This window comes from Amblyomma americanum, chromosome 1, assembly GCF_052857255.1.
Source record: "Amblyomma americanum isolate KBUSLIRL-KWMA chromosome 1, ASM5285725v1, whole genome shotgun sequence".
Taxonomy (NCBI): Eukaryota; Metazoa; Arthropoda; class Arachnida; order Ixodida; family Ixodidae; genus Amblyomma; species Amblyomma americanum.
In genome coordinates, this window is record NC_135497.1 from 16397643 (window position 1) to 16410352 (window position 12710).

A 12710-nucleotide genomic window follows, 5' to 3' on the forward strand; every position below is an offset into this window, starting at 1 on the left:
TACCTACCCATGAGGCTCCCGCAGGCTTGTTCGCTGCAACCATAAGTGATCACCTACCCATCTTCACGTTCACGAAATTGCCATTACCACACTCTGATGCGGAAGCCGAAGGCTGATGCGTAAAGCAAAACGTCAATAAACGAACGTCAAAAAATTTCAGGAAGAATATAATGGAGACAAGCTGGGATAACGTTGATAGATTGGACTCTGCAAATGATGCCTATAACGAGTTTCTCAACCTTTTTGCGTTTGCGTATTCTCAATCTTTGCCTTTGGTTCTGATTAAAAAAGCTAAGAAATCTCGCAAGCCTTAGATCACGAAAGAATGCATTAACATGATAAAAAGAAAGACAGGCTATTTAAACATTTCCTAACCACACGTGATCCAAATGACTGGAATAAGTTTAAGGAACATAGAAACAGAACAAATGCTTTACTAAGAAATAAAAAGCGTAATTACTTATGTAATGTATTTGAACTCGGTAGCAGCAAGAAACCTGAAGTAATGTGGACCAAAATAACTATTATTAAATCGTTTTCCCGCCAACTGAGACTTCAGTGAGATAAAAGTGAACAATGAAATAAATACTGCGTGATAAGGATCTAGCCGAAGCATTCAACCACTTTTTTGTAATTTGGTTTCAAGTTCTTATTATCCTGAAGCGCAAACTGCTCTGAGTAGAAATTCAAACACACTTTTCTTAGAACCAACAAGCGACAGTGAACTCTGCACAGTGTTTTTATCGCTTAGAAATAGCCATGTTACTGACATTAACAATATTCAAATATTTCCTGTCGAATATGTTCTTGGCTTAATTTTACCGCAGCTTACACATATATAATCTTGCCCTCTCAATAAGACAGAATGAAAATATCCAAAGTATTAGCAATATTTAAATCAGGTGACAAAAACTCATTTCATAATTACCGCCCAATTTCGATTTTGCCACTATTTTCAAAAGGCTTAGAAAAAATAATACACTTGAGAATAACAAAATTTGCAAATAAATATGTTCTTATCAGTGCATCTTAGTTTGGATTCCGTAAAGGGAGATCTGCAGACCTGGCACTCTTGACACAAAAATAAATAATCCTTAACGCATTTGAAGATTGGGAGATTGCAGCGGTCCTCTACATTGACTTTTCTAAGGCATTCGACCGTCTCAGTCACCAAACACTATTAAAGAAATTAGAATTATATGGCGTACGAGGAACCCCATTAGCATTATTGACATCATACTACCAAAATCGAAAGCAATGTATAGAAATAGGCAAACATTTATCAACATATAAAAGAGTTTCGACAGGAGTATCTCAAGGTAGCATCCTGGGACCTTTACTATTTAATTTTTATAATAATGACATCACAAATATCACCTCGGTTGCAAAGTTTATAATATATGCTGATGACGCCACCTTGTTGTTTCGTAGTAATAGTTATAATTGCCTAGAAAGTGAGAAACAGAACTATCAGCGATTTAAATTTATGGAGTCCGTTAAATTCATTACAACTAAAGGGAAAAAAAAACAAAGGCAGTAATTTTCACCTCAAGACGGTCTACATTGACAAAAAGTATTATTTATCTATTGGTCACACACCAACAGAAATTGTCGACACCATTTAAAACTTTTGGTGAATATTTTCATAAACATACGTTCTGGGAGGTCCATGTAAACAACGTCTTTTCTCGAATTTCAAGGACCGTGGGTATACTAGCTAAATACAAATATTTCTTACCTCGCTGTTAAACTGCATTTGTTTAATTCGCTATTTATGTCTAATGTTAATTACTGTTTTCTTATTTGGGGTAACACTATATTCATAAATTTATATCAAATTCACAGTCTACAAAAGAAAGCCGTTCGATTCATCGCAGATGTTGAGCCAAATACACACACCAGAAGCCTTCTCGCAAAGTTCCAAATACTTTCCATACATAGCCTCTATTATTTCACCTTGGCCAGAAGATATAAACAAGATCTCAATAGCGATGAGGCCCTTATTCCATCCCTAGCAAACTTAAGTTAAAGAGAAGGTAGGTTTACATCTCGGTCGCCAGAAACTTGAAAGGTTCCTTTTTACGTACAAATTTTAGCCGTCAAATGTTAGAGTATTCCCTTCCATCGTTACTTAACCATCTGCACAATCATAATATCAATTTAGAAAATATTAGCATGTCAGTGTTGAAGACTTTTTGTGTCATAATAGAGATGGTACCTTCACTAAGAATTGTATAATGATGATGTATTTTTTTCTATACTGTACATGTATTGTGCTTATGCAATCTTCTGACATGAAAATGTAATATTCTTATTTTATTATGTTAATTTCAGTTCATGCAGTGGCTTTTCACTTCTATTTTCTGTATAATGTTTGTGCTGAAAATTAAGCACTATATAATATGTTGTGCAACCGCTGTATACCTTGTACACAGGGGCTTGAAACTCGTCAAGTGAACTATTTCTCACTTTTGTTCGAGCCCCTGCCGCTTTGACGGAAATAAATCAAATGAAATCAAATCACAACTGCTTCCATTGGCTGCTACGATATGTAGTCTGTTATGAATTTTCTTTGCAGGCGTACCGTCAGGAAGAGAGGATTGGGAAGACTAATCGTAAAAAATTAGAGATATTCCTGACAGTTTATTCATATAAGCAGATAGCAATGGCATTCAACGGCCTGAAAAAATGCTCAGTGGGATGAAAAGTTGCCGTCGACCGCGACGACTTGGCAGACTATATCACTCGGCTTTCCAAACCGCCAGCGGCGCAATAATTTGATCGTATTTGGGCTGCCCGAAGAAGAAGATGAAACCCCTGATGATCTGTCAAAAGCAGTAAATTAAAAGCTATTCACTGTGGTCAGCCCTACCAGTACAGAACGAATGCATCGCATCGGCAAAAAAAGAGCATCGCGCCGGCCGGTGAGTTTCCGACTGCATGACTTCAAAGAACGGATTGCAATTCTGCGCAACTGCAAAAAGCTTAAAGACAAGGCTATTTCTGTCGGTGAAGATTTTTCAAAGGGTATACGGTTCATCGCTGAAAATGTCGCTAAAAATGAGAATTTGAATGGAGCCCGTGTGCGTCTAGTGCACGACATGTTACATATCAATGATGAGGCGTACTACTGCGACGATGAAGCTGCGGCCCGGGTGGCTAATCACAGGTCGCTCCCTACAGCTCAAACGACAGCACACTGGAGCAGTCGGAGTCGTCTTCCTGACTTGCTAACCGTTATAAATTTGAATGTGCCAAGTTTAGTGAATAAGACTTCACATTTCGAAAGCATCCTTCTTGAGCATGAAGCAGACAGTCATTTTGAGTGAAACGTTTCTGAATGAGTTTATGGATAGTACAGAACTTCTCCCGCCTAATTACACAGCTTGCCGTAAAGCCCGTAGAACCGGAGGTGGAAGTGTTGCCATTGTTTACGAACCTGGTATGTGCGTTGAAATACTGTCGCCATCAGACCAACAGTGCGTCTTGTGCACTATGAAAATCAATACCTCTTTCACAGTCATTGCGGTGTACAGACCTCCAGGTACTACTAAAAAATATATACGGTCACTGAATGACTGACTCTTTAATACCCCTGTTAGTTAACCCAAGAAAAAAAATTATGATGACTGGGGATTTTAATCTCCCCCATATAGACTGGATTAACTACAAGGAGGGTACGGTTAAAGCGGCAACCTCCCGTCCCTTTGTAGATCTCGTATTTTCCTTGAATATGGATCAGCTTCTCAGCACGCCTACACGAATGTATGAGTTCCGGAAAATGCCTTCTTTATCTAGGCTTTTTGGTGTCAGTCAGTAACACAATATCATTCACGCTGTGAAGTCAAGAGTGGTCTTTCCGACCATATGGCGGTAATCGTCCGGCTGTTCATCGGGTGTGAAAAACCACACCCTGCAGAAACTGCGTTAGCCCTTGATTTTTCTAGGACAGACGATGTAGGAATCCTGGGTTGTCTAGAGCAAGGCTTCGACGACTTCAGTAATTTTGTAACTATTGAGTCAACATCTGTAAATCAAGCTTGGGAGTGGTTTCAAAAAGTAATTCACAAGTGCGTAAAATCCTTCGTTTCTGTGCGCATCAAGAAAGTTTGCAAGAGAAACCCGCGGATATCGCGAAGTATTATTCACATTAACCGGCAGTTAACACATATGAGAACAAGACGCACAAATCCAGCCTCAAATGCAATAAACGAAAGGATTAAAAACCTTTCCCAAGCATTTAAAGCAGATTTCGAGAGCAACATAGCGATTTATGACTGAATGCTTGACAACGTTTATTAAAGCATCCACGGGATAGTCCTTGCGGTACCTGTCAAAACATAAATCCCCCAATTCATTCTTAAAAACCGCTACTTGCACAGTTAGTGACGGTAGTGAAATGGCATGTATTTTTAACGAATATTTCTAGTCCTTATTTACTTGGGATGATGGTACAACACCGCATCTAGATGAATCACCCAATATACCGTCTTTACCGGGTATAAAAATTAGTCAGGACGAAGTCCTTCACCTTCTTCTTAATCTCGACACGAAAAAACACAGGACCAGACGAAATTCCTAATGCCTTCGTTAAAATGTACGCAGAATGGAGTTCTTACTATCTTGTAGAAATATTTCATAAATCTCTTTTATCTCTGGTGATGCGACTGGAAGTATGGGAAGTAATACCAATATATAAGCAAGGAGCAAAATATGATGTAGCAAACTACTGACCTATATATTTGGCGAGTGCGTGTTGCAAAACATTTGAACACATTTAACTAAACACTTAATAGAATTTTCTGATGCGAATGCGGCTCTGGGAAGCCAACAGCATGGTTTCCGACGCGGATATTCCACTATTGCCATCTTAAGTGAAGTTGTATGTACATGGCATTGCCAGATGTATTGACGGAAAAGGGCAGATATCTTGATTGATTTTAGGAGAGCGCTTGATAAAATATCCTACCAAAAGCTACTGTTGAAACTTTGCAGCTTACTGAAGAATAATAAGGTAATAAAAAAGATTGAGGCATACCTAACGCATATATAGTAGTTTGTTTCCCTTGATACGTTGCCAGCTCAAGTAAAAATGCACGATCAGGTGTTCAACAAGGGTCTGTGACATATGTCCTTTGCTTTTTTTATTTGTATGTTAGGAATATGAGCACCGGCTTTTCACCAGAGATAACGATTAAACATTACGCAGATGATACTATCATTTATTGTAATATAAAATCGCGAGATGATCAGAAGAGACTGAATGACCATCTGAACATAACCAGTGCCTGGTGCCAATGGTGGCAAATGGAAATGAATACAGAGAAGACCGTTTGTATGCATATGACGCGTAAAAAACAGCCCCATGCATTTTCTTATAAAATTGACGATGTCTTTCTAAAAGATGTCGCTGAGTTCAGGTACTTGGGCTTGTGTCTCAGACATGATCTAAATTGGTCATCGCATGTAGACAAAGTCTGTGATAAGGCGATCAGAAAGCTTTGGACGCTGCGGAAGAAGCTTACTGACGCCACGCCAGATGTGAAGTTGTTAGCGTATAAAATGACAGTCCTGCCACTACTAACGCAAGCCCCGTTTGGGAACCATACACTGAGCAGAATATTTTGAAATATGAACGCGTGCAGAACAAAGCTCTTAGGTTCATTTATAACGCTTATTCTATAATGCAGTCAGTTTCAGAACCTAGGAAAAAGGCTGGACTAGCCAACAGAATAGGATTGTTTTCTTCTGTCATATTTTGCGTGGCTCTCACAAAGTAAACCTCGAAAGGTGCATTATAGCAGACAGTTCCACCCAGTCATGAACAAAACACTCTTATCATACCAAACCACTGACTTGCAGGACAGACTTTTCATTATTCTTTTTTCGTGAGGACAACAGATCACTGGAGCAAACTACAATGAAGTTATAAATTCTGGGGCTAAGGGCTTTGAAGCAGCACTACGGAAATATTCTCTCAGTGCATAAAATATTTTGTATACTAGCCTTCTAACATTTCACTCTATATGTGATCTGCGTACATTGCTTCTGTTCATTTTATTTAACTTTGGTCAGGAGGACCTACTCGTAGTTACAATTCTTTGTACTTTGTTGTTTCTGCCACGCGCCTTTCTTCTTTTCACGTTGAAAATTAAGCACTTCGACAGATTTGCCTGTCTGGTTTGGTTGGAAGACATAATAAACTGCACATCTACAACCAAAAACTAATTTGAAACCCAACATTCGGAAGCCGGCTCGGCTCCTTCATAAGGGGTGACTGGGGGCAGTGGCTAGCGTCTTTAAAAGTATAGAGCGGAGGAGGAGGTCAAAAGAACGAAAAAGTGAGGCGAAAGGCGTGGGGGAGGGGGGTTAACGCTGTTAGTCACGTTGTCACACTGTGGGGACGCGGTCAATGGCGACATTTTTTTTTTTATTGAGTTGAAGAGGGAAGTCCCTGGGCATAAACTGGGGGCAGGTTTCTTTTTGTGCGGTTGATGTTCGGTGTAGTTTGGATGTGCCAGGATGCCAGAAGGAGCCTTTTCTGGTAATTTGTTTCCGCTCCGAGGATGCTGGTTTCGTTGAAGTTGATTCTGTGGTCAAAGTCTTGGAATGTTCGGCTACAGGATTGCGCTCTCTTGCGAAGTTGCGGACGTCGTTTTTGTGTTACCGTATTCTTTCTTTGAGATTTTTAGTTTCCCCGATGTAGCTTGCGTCGCAGTCAGCGCAAGGAATTTTGTAGACAATGCCTTGGGCTTTTTCTCTCGGCGGCCGTTCTTTGAGAACAGGTAGGCAAAGCGCAACAGTGTTTGTGGGCTTGAGCGCAACCTGGAGACCCCCTTTTTTCAATATTCTGGCGATGGTTTCGCTGACACCTCCGACATAAGGTAAAGTGACGTATTTTGTTGGTGGCGTTGGTCTTTGTGCGTTGATTTCTTGGTGAATGTTGTGTTTTTGACGTCGAATGGTTTTTTGAATAAAGTCTTTTGGGTAGCCGTTCATGATAAGTTCTTTGAATATCGTGCGTTGTTCTTTTTTTCTGTTAAGTTCTGTGCTGCAGTGTGTCTCAACTTTTCCGAACAACGTCTTCATCACTGATGCTTTATGGACTGTCGGGTGGTTCGAAGTAAAGTGCAGATATCGTCCTGAGTGAGTTGGTTTGCGGTATACGGAGAATTGAAGGGCACTGTGGTTTCGAAACACGAGGACGTCCAAAAACGGCAGGGAGTTTTCTTGTTCCACCTCTAGCGTGAATTGAATATCAGGTTCTACGGAGTTTGAATGAGAAAGGAAATCTTGAATATCAGATCTCTTGATTACAGCGCAGCAGTCGTCGAGATATCTGAGGAAAATCTTTGGTTTCGGGTATAATGAGTTTAGGGCTCGTTGTTACATGTGTTCCATGGTTAAATTGGTGATGACGACAGAGATGGAGGCTTAATTCCATTGACGTTCCTTTCACTTGCCGGTAATATTCCCCGTTTGACGAGAAGTATGTGTTTGATAGGCACAGCTCCAGGAGGCGGCACATATCATTTACACTCTGCGGGGTTCGTGCGCTGAGTGTGTCGTCGCGTTGTAGGGCGTCTCAGGTAGCGGTCACCGCGAGCTTCACGGGGATTTTCGTGAAAAGGGACACCACGCCGAAGAAGACAAGGCATTCGTCGTCCTTCAATGTGGCTTGGGACACCAGTTCGATGAAGTGACTGGAATGACTGATATGGGCCGCTGTTTTTCCTGCGGTTGGGGATATGAGTTTGTGAAGGTATTCTGACAACGAGCGAAAGGGGAACACCGGAAGTCCACAATCGGGCGCAAAGGGATCCCCGGTTTGTGGACTTTGGGCAGGCCGTAGAATGCTGGAGCCGATCCGTTGGCGCTTAATAACTGGAGGTAGAGTTTTCGGAACTTGGGGTGCTTTTGGAGGACTTCTTTTCAATGTTTTGTTTAGCCCTTCCTTGGGTAGTTGTTGTGGGGTCCTTCAATTTCTCATACTCTTGACTGCTGAGGAAGTGTACATTTTCTCTTCGTAGTCCCGATCCCTCTAGAACGGCTGTTGTGTTGCCCTTGTCCGCTGGTAGGATCACAATGTTGGTGTCTCTCTTGAGTTCTTCCAGGGTTTGCCTTTCATCCGGTGGTAGGTTGGCTTCTTTTCGGTGCGCTTGCATTGAGTTAAGTACACCTATTGTTTTGAGCCTGGCCTCTTTTCGTACACCAGGTTCCCGCGCATATACGATTGCTGGAAGGGAAGGTCTATTGCTGTCAGTTACGTGCTGTCACAATGCACCACTGCGACGGGCGATTTGTGCACTTTTCAAATCTGATTTTGTGTTTACACTTGTTTCTCAGAACTTTTTGTCATATCGCGTGCTGTCAGTTACGGGCAAGAATTGCTAATGTTCAAAGAGCTGCTGATTTTTCTGTTTTTTGATATTTGCATATCATAGTTCCTGCAAAATGTGTACTTGCAAAAGTCCAACCCCTTGCTTGGCCTGTGCAAGCAGTATGAATGAGTAAAAATGCAATTTCAGGTTTCTGCGCATACCATTCACCATCTATCCCTGATCGCCGTTGCACCGCCTCCTCCCTCAGCCCAGGTAAATCTGCAATTTATATTCACAGTTCAGTTCCGCACACACCGCTCGACCTTTCACGGTGGTGCAACACACGTCAAGAGGTTGTCGTCCTTCTCGTAAAACCTGCACGCACACCCCTTATTCTAGTTTCTTTTTATAGTCGTCCTGGCTCCGCATCTCCCAATCTGGGATGGGTTCGTTTTCTACGTTCTACCAACTCGGGTATCCCTATTCTAGTTGGGGGTGACTTCAACGGCGCACACACTGCGTGGGGTTACCCATCGGATTCCTCAAGGGGTTCACACATCCAAGGGAGCTTTTCAGATCATTCCTTTCAACTTTTAAATCACCCGAATACTTCTACCCGCCCACGAGGTGGCCCGTATTCACCTGATTTGACTTGGTGGTTAGGCCCCGGTAACCCTCGTTGGGCTGTTGATTCTGATACTTGGGATAGCGATCACAGCCCTATTTTTATCTCCCTCACGCCTACGCGTCTACGGAAAATACGCCGCACTGTACGAATAATATCATGGGATTCTGTACGCGCAGACAATCATTTATCTACATTCAACCCCTCTGCAGCATTGTCTACTCTATCTTTTCTCGCTACTCACACTATTACCACTACTGTAAATGAAGACGACCCAAACCCGGACATACATCTCTTGAATCTGTGGGCTTTTCGTCGCCAGGCGGATCTTTACGCTACTCGTCACCCCGATGACCCTTCGGCTCTTCCTACTCTTCACCGCGCTACCGCACGGGCGCGGCGCTATGCAAAGCGGCTAGGCAGGCAACGCTGGGCTGCATGGTGTGCCCGCCTGTCCTCTACGCAGGGCAATCGACATCTTTGGAGAGTGTTTCACGCCATGGAGCGCCCTTCTCAGGTTGCAGATTACACAGAGAGCATTCGCCTCGCGCTAAATGTGGATGAGGACACATTTGCACAACAAGCGGCCCGTCAATTTTTTCCAAACCATGACTGCACCGCTACGTCTCCACCTGACTTATCGGTAACAGAGCCCCCCGATGGGATTACTTCTGACCTCACCATGGCAGAGCTGCTGGCCTCCATTGACCGTTTAAAATCTACTACTACTCCCGGGCACGACGGCATACCTAACTCCTTATTCCGTAACTTGGAAGGGAGGGCTTTGGAAACCCTACTTGATACATTTAACGAAGTGTGGCTTTCTGGCGTCATGCCGGGAGACTGGAAGCATTCTATTGTGGTTCCAATCCCCAAGTCAGGTCAGCCTCCAGTATCTCTCTCGGCCCTTCGTCCAATTTCCCTTACACCTACCATCTGCAAGCTTTATGAAAACATTCTAGCCGCACGCTTATCATGGTGGCTGGAATCCCATGATTGTTACCCAGATTCCCAAATTCATTTCCGCCCACAAATTGGAACGGAGGACGGCCTTGCTACTTTGGCTGCTGACGTGCTTGACCACTCTCCACAGAGTCACCTTGTACGAACCGTAATCGCTACAGACATAACAAAGGCATATGATAACATCCTTCACTCTGCCATTCTTACCTCCCTTCAAACTCTTGGTCTCCCTCACCGGTTCCTCCTCTCCATTAACGCCTTTTTAGCAAATCGAACCTTCAGCGTGCGTTTCCACGGAAAGCCTTTTGGTAATTTCACTTCCAATAGAGGAGTGCCGCAGGGCTCCGTTCTCGCCCCCACATTATTTAATGTGGCTTTAATTCCTCTTGTTCGAGCCCTAGAGACCATCCCTTCTATCCGCGTGCTTGCATATGCCGATGATATCACCTTGTGGTGCTGTCATCCAGATGCGTCTATTCATCAGTCGGTCCTTCAACACGCGCTGGATGTATTGACATCTCGCCTCCCACCTTTGGGTCTAACACTCTCTTCTACTAAATCATGTTTCATTCGAATTGGAAATAAAGCCGCCAGCTCCCCCTTTAAATTTTACGGTACATAATTCTCTGATTCCTCAGGTAGAAACTGTTCGTATTCTTGGTCTTCTCCTCCATACATCTGGGTCTGGCACCCCGTGGCTGACAGCCACCCGTAAATCGGCTCACGCTACTCTAGGTCTGATTCGTCGCATAGCTATGCGCTCTGGTGGCGCACGTGCTCATACGGCCCGCCAGCTTGTGCGCTCTATCCTTCAGCCACGGATAGTATATCAGGCTCAATTTCAACGTCTCACCCACAGACAGTGGGACTCCCTTGAAGCTATCAATCGTGAGGCTATGCGCGTCATAACATATCTGCCTCGTTTAACACCCATTCCTGTGCTACAGGAGTTCGCCCAACTTAATACACTCAGTGAAATCATCGACCAACGGGTGGCAAATAGAGCTCGAAAACAGTCTCTCAAACTTCCTCGTTTAAAGACACTTCCACCGTGGTCCTATTGCCAGCTCACTGACAATCGTCCCACTGTTTCCCCGTCGGTATCAGCAGCGTATCTGCCTGAAGGGTGCATATTATACACAGATGCACCTCATTCTGCAGAGAGGGGAGTTACTGCTGTGTATAGTCCATCTCATCCGCATCTCAACTCTCGCGCAACGTATACTGCGGTACGTGCACTCCCCTGGCATTGGAACTTCAAGCCATTTACAATGCCATTGCTTCCCTTCCGCTCGTTCCAACATTCAATACAGTTCACATTTACACCGACTCCCGCGCCGCCCTTAAACAGCTGAAGGCTATTCGACGAACGTTCCAGATTTCACAATCTATTCATGTGCTCTGCGCAAAGCATCCATGTCCTGTGCGCATACACTGGATTCGCGGCCATGCCCAGGATCCACATAACATTCAAGCGGATGCTATGACTCATCTTCATACATAAGACGATCCGCCACCTTCCCCTCTTCCCCCAGATCCGTTCCTGCCCCACGTTTCTGATTCCGAAGTTCTGCGCCAGCGAACACGCGCTCTAATTCCTCCGTGTTCGCACCCTCTCCACCGTAGTCTTACTCGGCAGGAGGAGGTATCCGTGCGCCGGATTCGGGCAGGGGCGGCTCTGACACCATCTGTCCGTCATCGGTGGCGTGCCAAAGATCTGCCACTACCTGACAGGTGCCCTCACTGTGGCGCTGCACCGGGCATATGTGATGTGCGGCACTTGTTGTGGACGTGCCCAGCGACGGCTGCTATCAGAAAACGGCTCCTCAGGGAGGTGGGCCTGCGGTGGAACCGCGAAAGTGACTTCGTGAAGTAAACAATGGACAACAGTTTCATTAACAACCTCTGAGACTACCTCAGCGCAACGGTTCTTCACTCCTTCTTTTAACTTTCAATCCCGTGCATTCCTTCCCCCCTTTCCTTTTTCAACTTATGCCTCATGGCACACTTCTCGAATAAAAAAAAATGCCATTGGCGACAGTATGCCTTCTTCCACTAAACGGTCTAGCTCTGTTTCCACTTGGTCACGAAGCGCGTACGAAATTGGCCGCGCTTTGTGCAACTTAGGCTGCGCGTTTTCTTCACAGGCGGCCCCCGATTGCTTCCAAGGCCTGGTTGAAAAAGGTCAGCCAAGAGGCTGACTGGAGCTGCTGGAGTGGGTTGCACCGTAGCGAGAAAACCAGGCAGCAGTGGCGACAACGCTTGGATTAAATCCTTTCCGCAAAGGCTAGGACCTGAGCAGCCTAGAACAATGAGGATAGCAGGAACCATCTTAACCGCGAAATGTGCTTGGAGGTGCAGTTCACCGAGAATGGGCAGCTTGCCCAGGTGGCAGCTGAGCTTTTGTGTGCATATCGATAAACGGGGCCAGCTTAGGCGATTCTTGAGAGGCACCTGCTTTGGAATGATACGAAACGGTGATCCCGTGTCAACGATCATATCAATGCCGCCCCAGCGAATGACCGTGCGTAACGACTGTAGCAGTCTCGGCTTTTCCTGTGCTTCCTTCAGAGCGAGGACTGCTAAAATATCGTCTTCCTGCGTTTCAGGTGCCGCGCTGTCGGACCGAACGGCGTAAGCATCGGCATCATGCCTGCGACCCGTCTGAGCACGGCTGTTGCAAGCAGCATTTTATTGCGGAATTGCCAGTTTTCCACAACGAAAGCACTGCTCTCTTTTATACGGGCATTCCTTTGCCTGATGATCACGGTTCCCGCAGCGTGTGCAATCGGTACATCTTT